Below are 16968 nucleotides of genomic sequence, written 5' to 3' on the forward strand. Positions count from 1 at the left end.
TCAATCCAAAGTGCTACACTCTGAGATCTGAATTTGAATTCCGAGTGGTTAGTTCTATTTTCTGAGTTTTGAATTCTGAGATTTGAGATTTTGTTGTGAATTACATTTTGTGAGTGCCGAGTTCTGAATTTTGAGGTCTGAATCTTGAGTACTGTATTCTGAGTTCTGAGTTCAAATTTTTCAATTGCGTTCAGAATTCTGAGTTACAAATTCTGAGTTCACAGTTTCTAGTTCTGACTACTGAGTTCTGAATTTTGTGTTCTGCGTTCTGAATTATGAGTTCTGATAACTGAGTTCTGAATTCTTCGCTGTGAAATCTGAGTTCTGAGTTCTCATTTCCCAGTTCTGAATACTGAGTTATGAATTCTCAACTCTTAGCTCTTAGATCTGAGTTCGGAGTCTAAATTCTACAGTCTGTATTCTGATTTCAGAGTTGTGAATTCTGTGACCAGAATTCAGAGTGGTGATTTCTGAGTTCTGAGTACTGAGTACTGAATTTTGAGTTCTGAGTCCCGAATTCTGTGTTCCGGTTCTGAATTCGGACTTGTGAATTCTGAATTTTGAATTCTGAGATCTGTATCTCAGTTCTGATTTCTGAGTCGCCGATTCTGAATTAGTATTGTGAGGAATTTATTCTGAGTTCTGACTTCAAAGTTCTCAATTGCGTTCTGAATTCTGAGTTCTGATTTCACAATTCTGAGTTACAGTTCTGATTCCTGCGTTTTGAGTTCTGAATTGTGTGTTCTGAATTCTGAGTGCTGAGAACTGAGTTCTTTGTTATGAGTCTTGAGTTCTGATGTCTGAGTTCTTTGTTCTGAATTCTAAGTTATGAAGTCCGTATTCTGAGTTCCAAATACTCATTTCCCAGTTCTGATATTCGAGTTTGAATTCTGAGTTCAGAATTCGAAGGTGAGAATTCTGGGTTATGAATTCTGGGTTCTGAATACTGAGTTGTGATTTCTGAATTCTGAATTCCAAGTTCTGAGTCATCATTTCTGAATTCTGAGTTCTGAGTTATGAATTCTCAACTCTTAGTTCTGAGATCTGAGTTCGGAGTTGTAAACTGCAGCCTGTATTCTGAATTCAGAGTTGTGGATTCTGAGATCAGAATTCAGAGTTGTGAGTTGTGAGTTCTGAATTCTGAGTACTGAATTTTGAGTTCTGAGTTCCGAATTCTGTGTTCTGGGTTCTGAATTTGGATTTCTGAATTCTGATTTGTGAATTTTGAGAACTGAGCCTCATTTATGAATTCCTAGTCACAAATTCTGTGTTGCGAATTGTGACTTCTGAGTTCTGAAATTTCAACTCTGACTTCTTTGTCTGAGTTAGGAGTCCGAATATCTGAGTGCTCTATTTTGAAGTCTAAATATCGAGTTCTGAGTTCTGAGTTTTGAGTTCTGAATTCTGAGTTCTGACTTCTGAGTCTTGTGTTCTGAGTTATGAAATTGAGTTCTGAAATTAGAGTTCTGAATTCAGGGTTGTAAACTCTGAGTTCTGGTTCCTGAGGTCTGCATTCTGAGTTCTGAGTGCTGAGTTCTGAATTGTGAGTTTGAGTTCTGCGTGCTGAATTCTGAATACTGATCACTGTATTGTGTGTTCTGATTTCTAAGTTGTCAATTCTGTGTGCTGAACTGCGAGATCTGAATACTGAGTTGTCATGCTGAGTTCTCAACTCTGAGTTCTGAATTCTGAGTTCTGAGTTCTGAGATATGAATCTAATTTCTGAATTCTGAGTTCTGAGTCCTGCGTTCTGAGGAATGAGTTCTCAATCCAAAGTGCTACACTCTGAGATCTGAATTTGAATTCCGAGTGGTTAGTTCTATTTTCTGAGTTTTGAATTCTGAGATTTGAGATTTTGTTGTGAATTACATTTTGTGAGTGCCGAGTTCTGAATTTTGAGGTCTGAATCTTGAGTACTGTATTCTGAGTTCTGAGTTCAAATTTTTCAATTGCGTTCAGAATTCTGAGTTACAAATTCTGAGTTCACAGTTTCTAGTTCTGACTACTGAGTTCTGAATTTTGTGTTCTGCGTTCTGAATTATGAGTTCTGATAACTGAGTTCTGAATTCTTCGCTGTGAAATCTGAGTTCTGAGTTCTCATTTCCCAGTTCTGAATACTGAGTTATGAATTCTCAACTCTTAGCTCTTAGATCTGAGTTCGGAGTCTAAATTCTACAGTCTGTATTCTGATTTCAGAGTTGTGAATTCTGTGACCAGAATTCAGAGTGGTGATTTCTGAGTTCTGAGTACTGAGTACTGAATTTTGAGTTCTGAGTCCCGAATTCTGTGTTCCGGTTCTGAATTCGGACTTGTGAATTCTGAATTTTGAATTCTGAGATCTGTATCTCAGTTCTGATTTCTGAGTCGCCGATTCTGAGTTAGTATTGTGAGGAATTTATTCTGAGTTCTGACTTCAAAGTTCTCAATTGCGTTCTGAATTCTGAGTTCTGATTTCACAATTCTGAGTTACAGTTCTGATTCCTGCGTTTTGAGTTCTGAATTGTGTGTTCTGAATTCTGAGTGCTGAGAACTGAGTTCTTTGTTATGAGTCTTGAGTTCTGATGTCTGAGTTCTTTGTTCTGAATTCTAAGTTATGAAGTCCGTATTCTGAGTTCCAAATACTCATTTCCCAGTTCTGATATTCGAGTTTGAATTCTGAGTTCAGAATTCGAAGGTGAGAATTCTGGGTTATGAATTCTGGGTTCTGAATACTGAGTTGTGATTTCTGAGTTCTGAATTCCAAGTTCTGAGTCATCATTTCTGAATTCTGAGTTCTGAGTTATGAATTCTCAACTCTTAGTTCTGAGATCTGAGTTCGGAGTTGTAAACTGCAGCCTGTATTCTGAATTCAGAGTTGTGGATTCTGAGATCAGAATTCAGAGTTGTGAGTTGTGAGTTCTGAATTCTGAGTACTGAATTTTGAGTTCTGAGTTCCGAATTCTGTGTTCTGGGTTCTGAATTTGGATTTCTGAATTCTGATTTGTGAATTTTGAGAACTGAGCCTCATTTATGAATTCCTAGTCACAAATTCTGTGTTGCGAATTGTGACTTCTGAGTTCTGAAATTTCAACTCTGACTTCTTTGTCTGAGTTAGGAGTCCGAATATCTGAGTGCTCTATTTTGAAGTCTAAATATCGAGTTCTGAGTTCTGAGTTTTGAGTTCTGAATTCTGAGTTCTGACTTCTGAGTCTTGTGTTCTGAGTTATGAAATTGAGTTCTGAAATTAGAGTTCTGAATTCAGGGTTGTAAACTCTGAGTTCTGGTTCCTGAGGTCTGCATTCTGAGTTCTGAGTGCTGAGTTCTGAATTGTGAGTTTGAGTTCTGCGTGCTGAATTCTGAATACTGATCACTGTATTGTGTGTTCTGATTTCTAAGTTGTCAATTCTGTGTGCTGAACTGCGAGATCTGAATACTGAGTTGTCATGCTGAGTTCTCAACTCTGAGTTCTGAATTCTGAGTTCGGAGTTCTGAGATATGAATCTAATTTCTGAATTCTGAGTTCTGAGTCCTGCGTTCTGAGGAATGAGTTCTCAATCCAAAGTGCTACACTCTGAGATCTGAATTTGAATTCCGAGTGGTTAGTTCTATTTTCTGAGTTTTGAATTCTGAGATTTGAGATTTTGTTGTGAATTACATTTTGTGAGTGCCGAGTTCTGAATTTTGAGGTCTGAATCTTGAGTACTGTATTCTGAGTTCTGAGTTCAAATTTTTCAATTGCGTTCAGAATTCTGAGTTACAAATTCTGAGTTCACAGTTTCTAGTTCTGACTACTGAGTTCTAAATTTTGTGTTCTGCGTTCTGAGTTCTGAGTTCTGATAACTGAGTTCTGAATTCTTCGCTGTGAAATCTGAGTTCTGAGTTCTCATTTCCCAGTTCTGAATACTGAGTTATGAATTCTCAACTCTTAGCTCTTAGATCTGAGTTCGGAGTCTAAATTCTACAGTCTGTATTCTGATTTCAGAGTTGTGAATTCTGTGACCAGAATTCAGAGTGGTGATTTCTGAGTTCTGAGTACTGAGTACTGAATTTTGAGTTCTGAGTCCCGAATTCTGTGTTCCGGTTCTGAATTCGGACTTCTGAATTCTGAATTTTGAATTCTGAGATCTGTATCTCAGTTCTGATTTCTGAGTCGCCGATTCTGAGTTAGTATTGTGAGGAATTTATTCTGAGTTCTGACTTCAAAGTTCTCAATTGCGTTCTGAATTCTGAGTTCTGATTTCACAATTCTGAGTTACAGTTCTGATTCCTGCGTTTTGAGTTCTGAATTGTGTGTTCTGAATTCTGAGTGCTGAGAACTGAGTTCTTTGTTATGAGTCTTGAGTTCTGATGTCTGAGTTCTTTGTTCTGAATTCTAAGTTATGAAGTCCGTATTCTGAGTTGCAAATACTCATTTCCCAGTTCTGATATTCGAGTTTGAATTCTGAGTTCAGAATTCGAAGGTGAGAATTCTGGGTTATGAATTCTGGGTTCTGAATACTGAGTTGTGATTTCTGAGTTCTGAATTCCAAGTTCTGAGTCATCATTTCTGAATTCTGAGTTCTGAGTTATGAATTCTCAACTCTTAGTTCTGAGATCTGAGTTCGGAGTTGTAAACTGCAGCCTGTATTCTGAATTCAGAGTTGTGGATTCTGAGATCAGAATTCAGAGTTGTGAGTTGTGAGTTCTGAATTCTGAGTACTGAATTTTGAGTTCTGAGTTCCGAATTCTGTGTTCTGGGTTCTGAATTTGGATTTCTGAATTCTGATTTGTGAATTTTGAGAACTGAGCCTCATTTATGAATTCCTAGTCACAAATTCTGTGTTGCGAATTGTGACTTCTGAGTTCTGAAATTTCAACTCTGACTTCTTTGTCTGAGTTAGGAGTCCGAATATCTGAGTGCTCTATTTTGAAGTCTAAATATCGAGTTCTGAGTTCTGAGTTTTGAGTTCTGAATTCTGAGTTCTGACTTCTGAGTCTTGTGTTCTGAGTTATGAAATTGAGTTCTGAAATTAGAGTTCTGAATTCAGGGTTGTAAACTCTGAGTTCTGGTTCCTGAGGTCTGCATTCTGAGTTCTGAGTGCTGAGTTCTGAATTGTGAGTTTGAGTTCTGCGTGCTGAATTCTGAATACTGATCACTGTATTGTGTGTTCTGATTTCTAAGTTGTCAATTCTGTGTGCTGAACTGCGAGATCTGAATACTGAGTTGTCATGCTGAGTTCTCAACTCTGAGTTCTGAATTCTGAGTTCGGAGTTCTGAGATATGAATCTAATTTCTGAATTCTGAGTTCTGAGTCCTGCGTTCTGAGGAATGAGTTCTCAATCCAAAGTGCTACACTCTGAGATCTGAATTTGAATTCCGAGTGGTTAGTTCTATTTTCTGAGTTTTGAATTCTGAGATTTGAGATTTTGTTGTGAATTACATTTTGTGAGTGCCGAGTTCTGAATTTTGAGGTCTGAATCTTGAGTACTGTATTCTGAGTTCTGAGTTCAAATTTTTCAATTGCGTTCAGAATTCTGAGTTACAAATTCTGAGTTCACAGTTTCTAGTTCTGACTACTGAGTTCTGAATTTTGTGTTCTGCGTTCTGAATTCTGAGTTCTGATAAGTGAGTTCTGAATTCTTCGCTGTGAAATCTGAGTTCTGAGTTCTCATTTCCCAGTTCTGAATACTGAGTTATGAATTCTCAACTCTTAGCTCTTAGATCTGAGTTCGGAGTCTAAATTCTACAGTCTGTATTCTGATTTCAGAGTTGTGAATTCTGTGACCAGAATTCAGAGTGGTGATTTCTGAGTACTGAGTACTGAATTTTGAGTTCTGAGTCCCGAATTCTGTGTTCCGGTTCTGAATTCGGACTTCTGAATTCTGAATTTTGAATTCTGAGATCTGTATCTCAGTTCTGATTTCTGAGTCGCCGATTCTGAGTTAGTATTGTGAGGAATTTATTCTGAGTTCTGACTTCAAAGTTCTCAATTGCGTTCTGAATTCTGAGTTCTGATTTCACAATTCTGAGTTACAGTTCTGATTCCTGCGTTTTGAGTTCTGAATTGTGTGTTCTGAATTCTGAGTGCTGAGAACTGAGTTCTTTGTTATGAGTCTTGAGTTCTGATGTCTGAGTTCTTTGTTCTGAATTCTAAGTTATGAAGTCCGTATTCTGAGTTCCAAATACTCATTTCCCAGTTCTGATATTCGAGTTTGAATTCTGAGTTCAGAATTCGAAGGTGAGAATTCTGGGTTATGAATTCTGGGTTCTGAATACTGAGTTGTGATTTCTGAGTTCTGAATTCCAAGTTCTGAGTCATCATTTCTGAATTCTGAGTTCTGAGTTATGAATTCTCAACTCTTAGTTCTGAGATCAGAGTTCGGAGTTGTAAACTGCAGCCTGTATTCTGAATTCAGAGTTGTGGATTCTGAGATCAGAGTTGTGAGTTGTGAGTTGTGAATTCTGAGTACTGAATTTTGAGTTCTGAGTTCCGAATTCTGTGTTCTGGGTTCTGAATTTGGATTTCTGAATTCTGATTTGTGAATTTTGAGAACTGAGCCTCATTTATGAATTCCTAGTCACAAATTCTGTGTTGCGAATTGTGACTTCTGAGTTCTGAAATTTCAACTCTGACTTCTTTGTCTGAGTTAGGAGTCCGAATATCTGAGTGCTCTATTTTGAAGTCTAAATATCGAGTTCTGAGTTCTGAGTTTTGAGTTCTGAATTCTGAGTTCTGACTTCTGAGTCTTGTGTTCTGAGTTATGAAATTGAGTTCTGAAATTAGAGTTCTGAATTCAGGGTTGTAAACTCTGAGTTCTGGTTCCTGAGGTCTGCATTCTGAGTTCTGAGTGCTGAGTTCTGAATTGTGAGTTTGAGTTCTGCGTGCTGAATTCTGAATACTGATCACTGTATTGTGTGTTCTGATTTCTAAGTTGTCAATTCTGTGTGCTGAACTGCGAGATCTGAATACTGAGTTGTCATGCTGAGTTCTCAACTCTGAGTTCTGAATTCTGAGTTCGGAGTTCTGAGATATGAATCTAATTTCTGAATTCTGAGTTCTGAGTCCTGCGTTCTGAGGAATGAGTTCTCAATCCAAAGTGCTACACTCTGAGATCTGAATTTGAATTCCGAGTGGTTAGTTCTATTTTCTGAGTTTTGAATTCTGAGATTTGAGATTTTGTTGTGAATTACATTTTGTGAGTGCCGAGTTCTGAATTTTGAGGTCTGAATCTTGAGTACTGTATTCTGAGTTCTGAGTTCAAATTTTTCAATTGCGTTCAGAATTCTGAGTTACAAATTCTGAGTTCACAGTTTCTAGTTCTGACTACTGAGTTCTGAATTTTGTGTTCTGCGTTCTGAATTCTGAGTTCTGATAAGTGAGTTCTGAATTCTTCGCTGTGAAATCTGAGTTCTGAGTTCTCATTTCCCAGTTCTGAATACTGAGTTATGAATTCTCAACTCTTAGCTCTTAGATCTGAGTTCGGAGTCTAAATTCTACAGTCTGTATTCTGATTTCAGAGTTGTGAATTCTGTGACCAGAATTCAGAGTGGTGATTTCTGAGTTCTGAGTACTGAGTACTGAATTTTGAGTTCTGAGTCCCGAATTCTGTGTTCCGGTTCTGAATTCGGACTTCTGAATTCTGAATTTTGAATTCTGAGATCTGTATCTCAGTTCTGATTTCTGAGTCGCCGATTCTGAGTTAGTATTGTGAGGAATTTATTCTGAGTTCTGACTTCAAAGTTCTCAATTGCGTTCTGAATTCTGAGTTCTGATTTCACAATTCTGAGTTACAGTTCTGATTCCTGCGTTTTGAGTTCTGAATTGTGTGTTCTGAATTCTGAGTGCTGAGAACTGAGTTCTTTGTTATGAGTCTTGAGTTCTGATGTCTGAGTTCTTTGTTCTGAATTCTAAGTTATGAAGTCCGTATTCTGAGTTCCAAATACTCATTTCCCAGTTCTGATATTCGAGTTTGAATTCTGAGTTCAGAATTCGAAGGTGAGAATTCTGGGTTATGAATTCTGGGTTCTGAATACTGAGTTGTGATTTCTGAGTTCTGAATTCCAAGTTCTGAGTCATCATTTCTGAATTCTGAGTTTTGAGTTATGAATTCTCAACTCTTAGTTCTGAGATCTGAGTTCGGAGTTGTAAACTGCAGCCTGTATTCTGAATTCAGAGTTGTGGATTCTGAGATCAGAATTCAGACTTGTGAGTTGTGAGTTCTGAATTCTGAGTACTGAATTTTGAGTTCTGAGTTCCGAATTCTGTGTTCTGGGTTCTGAATTTGGATTTCTGAATTCTGATGTGTGAATTTTGAGAACTGAGCCTCATTTATGAATTCCTAGTCACAAATTCTGTGTTGCGAATTGTGACTTCTGAGTTCTGAAATTTCAACTCTGACTTCTTTGTCTGAGTTAGGAGTCCGAATATCTGAGTGCTCTATTTTGAAGTCTAAATATCGAGTTCTGAGTTCTGAGTTTTGAGTTCTGAATTCTGAGTTCTGACTTCTGAGTCTTGTGTTCTGAGTTATGAAATTGAGTTCTGAAATTAGAGTTCTGAATTCAGGGTTGTAAACTCTGAGTTCTGGTTCCTGAGGTCTGCATTCTGAGTTCTGAGTGCTGAGTTCTGAATTGTGAGTTTGAGTTCTGCGTGCTGAATTCTGAATACTGATCACTGTATTGTGTGTTCTGATTTCTAAGTTGTCAATTCTGTGTGCTGAACTGCGAGATCTGAATACTGAGTTGTCATGCTGAGTTCTCAACTCTGAGTTCTGAATTCTGAGTTCTGAGTTCTGAGATATGAATCTAATTTCTGAATTCTGAGTTCTGAGTCCTGCGTTCTGAGGAATGAGTTCTCAATCCAAAGTGCTACACTCTGAGATCTGAATTTGAATTCCGAGTGGTTAGTTCTATTTTCTGAGTTTTGAATTCTGAGATTTGAGATTTTGTTGTGAATTACATTTTGTGAGTGCCGAGTTCTGAATTTTGAGGTCTGAATCTTGAGTACTGTATTCTGAGTTCTGAGTTCAAATTTTTCAATTGCGTTCAGAATTCTGAGTTACAAATTCTGAGTTCACAGTTTCTAGTTCTGACTACTGAGTTCTGAATTTTGTGTTCTGCGTTCTGAATTATGAGTTCTGATAACTGAGTTCTGAATTCTTCGCTGTGAAATCTGAGTTCTGAGTTCTCATTTCCCAGTTCTGAATACTGAGTTATGAATTCTCAACTCTTAGCTCTTAGATCTGAGTTCGGAGTCTAAATTCTACAGTCTGTATTCTGATTTCAGAGTTGTGAATTCTGTGACCAGAATTCAGAGTGGTGATTTCTGAGTTCTGAGTACTGAGTACTGAATTTTGAGTTCTGAGTCCCGAATTCTGTGTTCCGGTTCTGAATTCGGACTTGTGAATTCTGAATTTTGAATTCTGAGATCTGTATCTCAGTTCTGATTTCTGAGTCGCCGATTCTGAATTAGTATTGTGAGGAATTTATTCTGAGTTCTGACTTCAAAGTTCTCAATTGCGTTCTGAATTCTGAGTTCTGATTTCACAATTCTGAGTTACAGTTCTGATTCCTGCGTTTTGAGTTCTGAATTGTGTGTTCTGAATTCTGAGTGCTGAGAACTGAGTTCTTTGTTATGAGTCTTGAGTTCTGATGTCTGAGTTCTTTGTTCTGAATTCTAAGTTATGAAGTCCGTATTCTGAGTTCCAAATACTCATTTCCCAGTTCTGATATTCGAGTTTGAATTCTGAGTTCAGAATTCGAAGGTGAGAATTCTGGGTTATGAATTCTGGGTTCTGAATACTGAGTTGTGATTTCTGAATTCTGAATTCCAAGTTCTGAGTCATCATTTCTGAATTCTGAGTTCTGAGTTATGAATTCTCAACTCTTAGTTCTGAGATCTGAGTTCGGAGTTGTAAACTGCAGCCTGTATTCTGAATTCAGAGTTGTGGATTCTGAGATCAGAATTCAGAGTTGTGAGTTGTGAGTTCTGAATTCTGAGTACTGAATTTTGAGTTCTGAGTTCCGAATTCTGTGTTCTGGGTTCTGAATTTGGATTTCTGAATTCTGATTTGTGAATTTTGAGAACTGAGCCTCATTTATGAATTCCTAGTCACAAATTCTGTGTTGCGAATTGTGACTTCTGAGTTCTGAAATTTCAACTCTGACTTCTTTGTCTGAGTTAGGAGTCCGAATATCTGAGTGCTCTATTTTGAAGTCTAAATATCGAGTTCTGAGTTCTGAGTTTTGAGTTCTGAATTCTGAGTTCTGACTTCTGAGTCTTGTGTTCTGAGTTATGAAATTGAGTTCTGAAATTAGAGTTCTGAATTCAGGGTTGTAAACTCTGAGTTCTGGTTCCTGAGGTCTGCATTCTGAGTTCTGAGTGCTGAGTTCTGAATTGTGAGTTTGAGTTCTGCGTGCTGAATTCTGAATACTGATCACTGTATTGTGTGTTCTGATTTCTAAGTTGTCAATTCTGTGTGCTGAACTGCGAGATCTGAATACTGAGTTGTCATGCTGAGTTCTCAACTCTGAGTTCTGAATTCTGAGTTCTGAGTTCTGAGATATGAATCTAATTTCTGAATTCTGAGTTCTGAGTCCTGCGTTCTGAGGAATGAGTTCTCAATCCAAAGTGCTACACTCTGAGATCTGAATTTGAATTCCGAGTGGTTAGTTCTATTTTCTGAGTTTTGAATTCTGAGATTTGAGATTTTGTTGTGAATTACATTTTGTGAGTGCCGAGTTCTGAATTTTGAGGTCTGAATCTTGAGTACTGTATTCTGAGTTCTGAGTTCAAATTTTTCAATTGCGTTCAGAATTCTGAGTTACAAATTCTGAGTTCACAGTTTCTAGTTCTGACTACTGAGTTCTGAATTTTGTGTTCTGCGTTCTGAATTATGAGTTCTGATAACTGAGTTCTGAATTCTTCGCTGTGAAATCTGAGTTCTGAGTTCTCATTTCCCAGTTCTGAATACTGAGTTATGAATTCTCAACTCTTAGCTCTTAGATCTGAGTTCGGAGTCTAAATTCTACAGTCTGTATTCTGATTTCAGAGTTGTGAATTCTGTGACCAGAATTCAGAGTGGTGATTTCTGAGTTCTGAGTACTGAGTACTGAATTTTGAGTTCTGAGTCCCGAATTCTGTGTTCCGGTTCTGAATTCGGACTTGTGAATTCTGAATTTTGAATTCTGAGATCTGTATCTCAGTTCTGATTTCTGAGTCGCCGATTCTGAATTAGTATTGTGAGGAATTTATTCTGAGTTCTGACTTCAAAGTTCTCAATTGCGTTCTGAATTCTGAGTTCTGATTTCACAATTCTGAGTTACAGTTCTGATTCCTGCGTTTTGAGTTCTGAATTGTGTGTTCTGAATTCTGAGTGCTGAGAACTGAGTTCTTTGTTATGAGTCTTGAGTTCTGATGTCTGAGTTCTTTGTTCTGAATTCTAAGTTATGAAGTCCGTATTCTGAGTTCCAAATACTCATTTCCCAGTTCTGATATTCGAGTTTGAATTCTGAGTTCAGAATTCGAAGGTGAGAATTCTGGGTTATGAATTCTGGGTTCTGAATACTGAGTTGTGATTTCTGAATTCTGAATTCCAAGTTCTGAGTCATCATTTCTGAATTCTGAGTTCTGAGTTATGAATTCTCAACTCTTAGTTCTGAGATCTGAGTTCGGAGTTGTAAACTGCAGCCTGTATTCTGAATTCAGAGTTGTGGATTCTGAGATCAGAATTCAGAGTTGTGAGTTGTGAGTTCTGAATTCTGAGTACTGAATTTTGAGTTCTGAGTTCCGAATTCTGTGTTCTGGGTTCTGAATTTGGATTTCTGAATTCTGATTTGTGAATTTTGAGAACTGAGCCTCATTTATGAATTCCTAGTCACAAATTCTGTGTTGCGAATTGTGACTTCTGAGTTCTGAAATTTCAACTCTGACTTCTTTGTCTGAGTTAGGAGTCCGAATATCTGAGTGCTCTATTTTGAAGTCTAAATATCGAGTTCTGAGTTCTGAGTTTTGAGTTCTGAATTCTGAGTTCTGACTTCTGAGTCTTGTGTTCTGAGTTATGAAATTGAGTTCTGAAATTAGAGTTCTGAATTCAGGGTTGTAAACTCTGAGTTCTGGTTCCTGAGGTCTGCATTCTGAGTTCTGAGTGCTGAGTTCTGAATTGTGAGTTTGAGTTCTGCGTGCTGAATTCTGAATACTGATCACTGTATTGTGTGTTCTGATTTCTAAGTTGTCAATTCTGTGTGCTGAACTGCGAGATCTGAATACTGAGTTGTCATGCTGAGTTCTCAACTCTGAGTTCTGAATTCTGAGTTCTGAGTTCTGAGATATGAATCTAATTTCTGAATTCTGAGTTCTGAGTCCTGCGTTCTGAGGAATGAGTTCTCAATCCAAAGTGCTACACTCTGAGATCTGAATTTGAATTCCGAGTGGTTAGTTCTATTTTCTGAGTTTTGAATTCTGAGATTTGAGATTTTGTTGTGAATTACATTTTGTGAGTGCCGAGTTCTGAATTTTGAGGTCTGAATCTTGAGTACTGTATTCTGAGTTCTGAGTTCAAATTTTTCAATTGCGTTCAGAATTCTGAGTTACAAATTCTGAGTTCACAGTTTCTAGTTCTGACTACTGAGTTCTGAATTTTGTGTTCTGCGTTCTGAATTATGAGTTCTGATAACTGAGTTCTGAATTCTTCGCTGTGAAATCTGAGTTCTGAGTTCTCATTTCCCAGTTCTGAATACTGAGTTATGAATTCTCAACTCTTAGCTCTTAGATCTGAGTTCGGAGTCTAAATTCTACAGTCTGTATTCTGATTTCAGAGTTGTGAATTCTGTGACCAGAATTCAGAGTGGTGATTTCTGAGTTCTGAGTACTGAGTACTGAATTTTGAGTTCTGAGTCCCGAATTCTGTGTTCCGGTTCTGAATTCGGACTTGTGAATTCTGAATTTTGAATTCTGAGATCTGTATCTCAGTTCTGATTTCTGAGTCGCCGATTCTGAATTAGTATTGTGAGGAATTTATTCTGAGTTCTGACTTCAAAGTTCTCAATTGCGTTCTGAATTCTGAGTTCTGATTTCACAATTCTGAGTTACAGTTCTGATTCCTGCGTTTTGAGTTCTGAATTGTGTGTTCTGAATTCTGAGTGCTGAGAACTGAGTTCTTTGTTATGAGTCTTGAGTTCTGATGTCTGAGTTCTTTGTTCTGAATTCTAAGTTATGAAGTCCGTATTCTGAGTTCCAAATACTCATTTCCCAGTTCTGATATTCGAGTTTGAATTCTGAGTTCAGAATTCGAAGGTGAGAATTCTGGGTTATGAATTCTGGGTTCTGAATACTGAGTTGTGATTTCTGAATTCTGAATTCCAAGTTCTGAGTCATCATTTCTGAATTCTGAGTTCTGAGTTATGAATTCTCAACTCTTAGTTCTGAGATCTGAGTTCGGAGTTGTAAACTGCAGCCTGTATTCTGAATTCAGAGTTGTGGATTCTGAGATCAGAATTCAGAGTTGTGAGTTGTGAGTTCTGAATTCTGAGTACTGAATTTTGAGTTCTGAGTTCCGAATTCTGTGTTCTGGGTTCTGAATTTGGATTTCTGAATTCTGATTTGTGAATTTTGAGAACTGAGCCTCATTTATGAATTCCTAGTCACAAATTCTGTGTTGCAAATTGTGACTTCTGAGTTCTGAAATTTCAACTCTGACTTCTTTGTCTGAGTTAGGAGTCCGAATATCTGAGTGCTCTATTTTGAAGTCTAAATATCGAGTTCTGAGTTCTGAGTTTTGAGTTCTGAATTCTGAGTTCTGACTTCTGAGTCTTGTGTTCTGAGTTATGAAATTGAGTTCTGAAATTAGAGTTCTGAATTCAGGGTTGTAAACTCTGAGTTCTGGTTCCTGAGGTCTGCATTCTGAGTTCTGAGTGCTGAGTTCTGAATTGTGAGTTTGAGTTCTGCGTGCTGAATTCTGAATACTGATCACTGTATTGTGTGTTCTGATTTCTAAGTTGTCAATTCTGTGTGCTGAACTGCGAGATCTGAATACTGAGTTGTCATGCTGAGTTCTCAACTCTGAGTTCTGAATTCTGAGTTCTGAGTTCTGAGATATGAATCTAATTTCTGAATTCTGAGTTCTGAGTCCTGCGTTCTGAGGAATGAGTTCTCAATCCAAAGTGCTACACTCTGAGATCTGAATTTGAATTCCGAGTGGTTAGTTCTATTTTCTGAGTTTTGAATTCTGAGATTTGAGATTTTGTTGTGAATTACATTTTGTGAGTGCCGAGTTCTGAATTTTGAGGTCTGAATCTTGAGTACTGTATTCTGAGTTCTGAGTTCAAATTTTTCAATTGCGTTCAGAATTCTGAGTTACAAATTCTGAGTTCACAGTTTCTAGTTCTGACTACTGAGTTCTGAATTTTGTGTTCTGCGTTCTGAGTTCTGAGTTCTGATAACTGAGTTCTGAATTCTTCGCTGTGAAATCTGAGTTCTGAGTTCTCATTTCCCAGTTCTGAATACTGAGTTATGAATTCTCAACTCTTAGCTCTTAGATCTGAGTTTGGAGTCTAAATTCTACAGTCTGTATTCTGATTTCAGAGTTGTGAATTCTGTGACCAGAATTCAGAGTGGTGATTTCTGAGTTCTGAGTACTGAGTACTGAATTTTGAGTTCTGAGTCCCGAATTCTGTGTTCCGGTTCTGAATTCGGACTTGTGAATTCTGAATTTTGAATTCTGAGATCTGTATCTCAGTTCTGATTTCTGAGTCGCCGATTCTGAGTTAGTATTGTGAGGAATTTATTCTGAGTTCTGACTTCAAAGTTCTCAATTGCGTTCTGAATTCTGAGTTCTGATTTCATAATTCTGAGTTACAGTTCTGATTCCTGCGTTTTGAGTTCTGAATTGTGTGTTCTGAATTCTGAGTGCTGAGAACTGAGTTCTTTGTTATGAGTCTTGAGTTCTGATGTCTGAGTTCTTTGTTCTGAATTCTAAGTTATGAAGTCCGTATTCTGAGTTCCAAATACTCATTTCCCAGTTCTGATATTCGAGTTTGAATTCTGAGTTCAGAATTCGAAGGTGAGAATTCTGGGTTATGAATTCTGGGTTCTGAATACTGAGTTGTGATTTCTGAGTTTTGAATTCCAAGTTCTGAGTCATCATTTCTGAATTCTGAGTTCTGAGTTATGAATTCTCAACTCTTAGTTCTGAGATCTGAGTTCGGAGTTGTAAACTGCAGCCTGTATTCTGAATTCAGAGTTGTGGATTCTGAGATCAGAATTCAGACTTGTGAGTTGTGAGTTCTGAAATCTGAGTACTGAATTTTGAGTTCTGAGTTCCGAATTCTGTGTTCTGGGTTCTGAATTTGGATTTCTGAATTCTGATTTGTGAATTTTGAGAACTGAGCCTCATTTATGAATTCCTAGTCACAAATTCTGTGTTGCGAATTGTGACTTCTGAGTTCTGAAATTTCAACTCTGACTTCTTTGTCTGAGTTAGGAGTCCGAATATCTGAGTGCTCTATTTTGAAGTCTAAATATCGAGTTCTGAGTTCTGAGTTTTGAGTTCTGAATTCTGAGTTCTGACTTCTGAGTCTTGTGTTCTGAGTTATGAAATTGAGTTCTGAAATTAGAGTTCTGAATTCAGGGTTGTAAACTCTGAGTTCTGGTTCCTGAGGTCTGCATTCTGAGTTCTGAGTGCTGAGTTCTCAATTGTGAGTTTGAGTTCTGCGTGCTGAATTCTGAATACTGATCACTGTATTGTGTGTTCTGATTTCTAAGTTGTCAATTCTGTGTGCTGAACTGCGAGATCTGAATACTGAGTTGTCATGCTGAGTTCTCAACTCTGAGTTCTGAATTCTGAGTTCTGAGTTCTGAGATATGAATCTAATTTCTGAATTCTGAGTTCTGAGTCCTGCGTTCTGAGGAATGAGTTCTCAATCCAAAGTGCTACACTCTGAGATCTGAATTTGAATTCCGAGTGGTTAGTTCTATTTTCTGAGTTTTGAATTCTGAGATTTGAGATTTTGTTGTGAATTACATTTTGTGAGTGCCGAGTTCTGAATTTTGAGGTCTGAATCTTGAGTACTGTATTCTGAGTTCTGAGTTCAAATTTTTCAATTGCGTTCAGAATTCTGAGTTACAAATTCTGAGTTCACAGTTTCTAGTTCTGACTACTGAGTTCTGAATTTTGTGTTCTGCGTTCTGAGTTCTGAGTTCTGATAACTGAGTTCTGAATTCTTCGCTGTGAAATCTGAGTTCTGAGTTCTCATTTCCCAGTTCTGAATACTGAGTTATGAATTCTCAACTCTTAGCTCTTAGATCTGAGTTCGGAGTCTAAATTCTACAGTCTGTATTCTGATTTCAGAGTTGTGAATTCTGTGACCAGAATTCAGAGTGGTGATTTCTGAGTTCTGAGTACTGAGTACTGAATTTTGAGTTCTGAGTCCCGAATTCTGTGTTCCGGTTCTGAATTCGGACTTGTGAATTCTGAATTTTGAATTCTGAGATCTGTATCTCAGTTCTGATTTCTGAGTCGCCGATTCTGAGTTAGTATTGTGAGGAATTTATTCTGAGTTCTGACTTCAAAGTTCTCAATTGCGTTCTGAATTCTGAGTTCTGATTTCATAATTCTGAGTTACAGTTCTGATTTCTGCGTTTTGAGTTCTGAATTGTGTGTTCTGAATTCTGAGTGCTGAGAACTGAGTTCTTTGTTATGAGTCTTGAGTTCTGATGTCTGAGTTCTTTGTTCTGAATTCTAAGTTATGAAGTCCGTATTCTGAGTTCCAAATACTCATTTCCCAGTTCTGATATTCGAGTTTGAATTCTGAGTTCAGAATTCGAAGGTGAGAATTCTGGGTTATGAATTCTGGGTTCTGAATACTGAGTTGTGATTTCTGAGTTCTGAATTCCAAGTTCTGAGTCATCATTTCTGAATTCTGAGTTCTGAGTTATGAATTCTCAACTCTTAGTTCTGAGATCTGAGTTCGGAGTTGTAAACTGCAGCCTGTATTCTGAATTCAGAGTTGTGGAT

Source organism: Ochotona princeps, chromosome Y (assembly GCF_030435755.1).
Source record: "Ochotona princeps isolate mOchPri1 chromosome Y, mOchPri1.hap1, whole genome shotgun sequence".
Classification (NCBI taxonomy): domain Eukaryota; kingdom Metazoa; phylum Chordata; class Mammalia; order Lagomorpha; family Ochotonidae; genus Ochotona; species Ochotona princeps.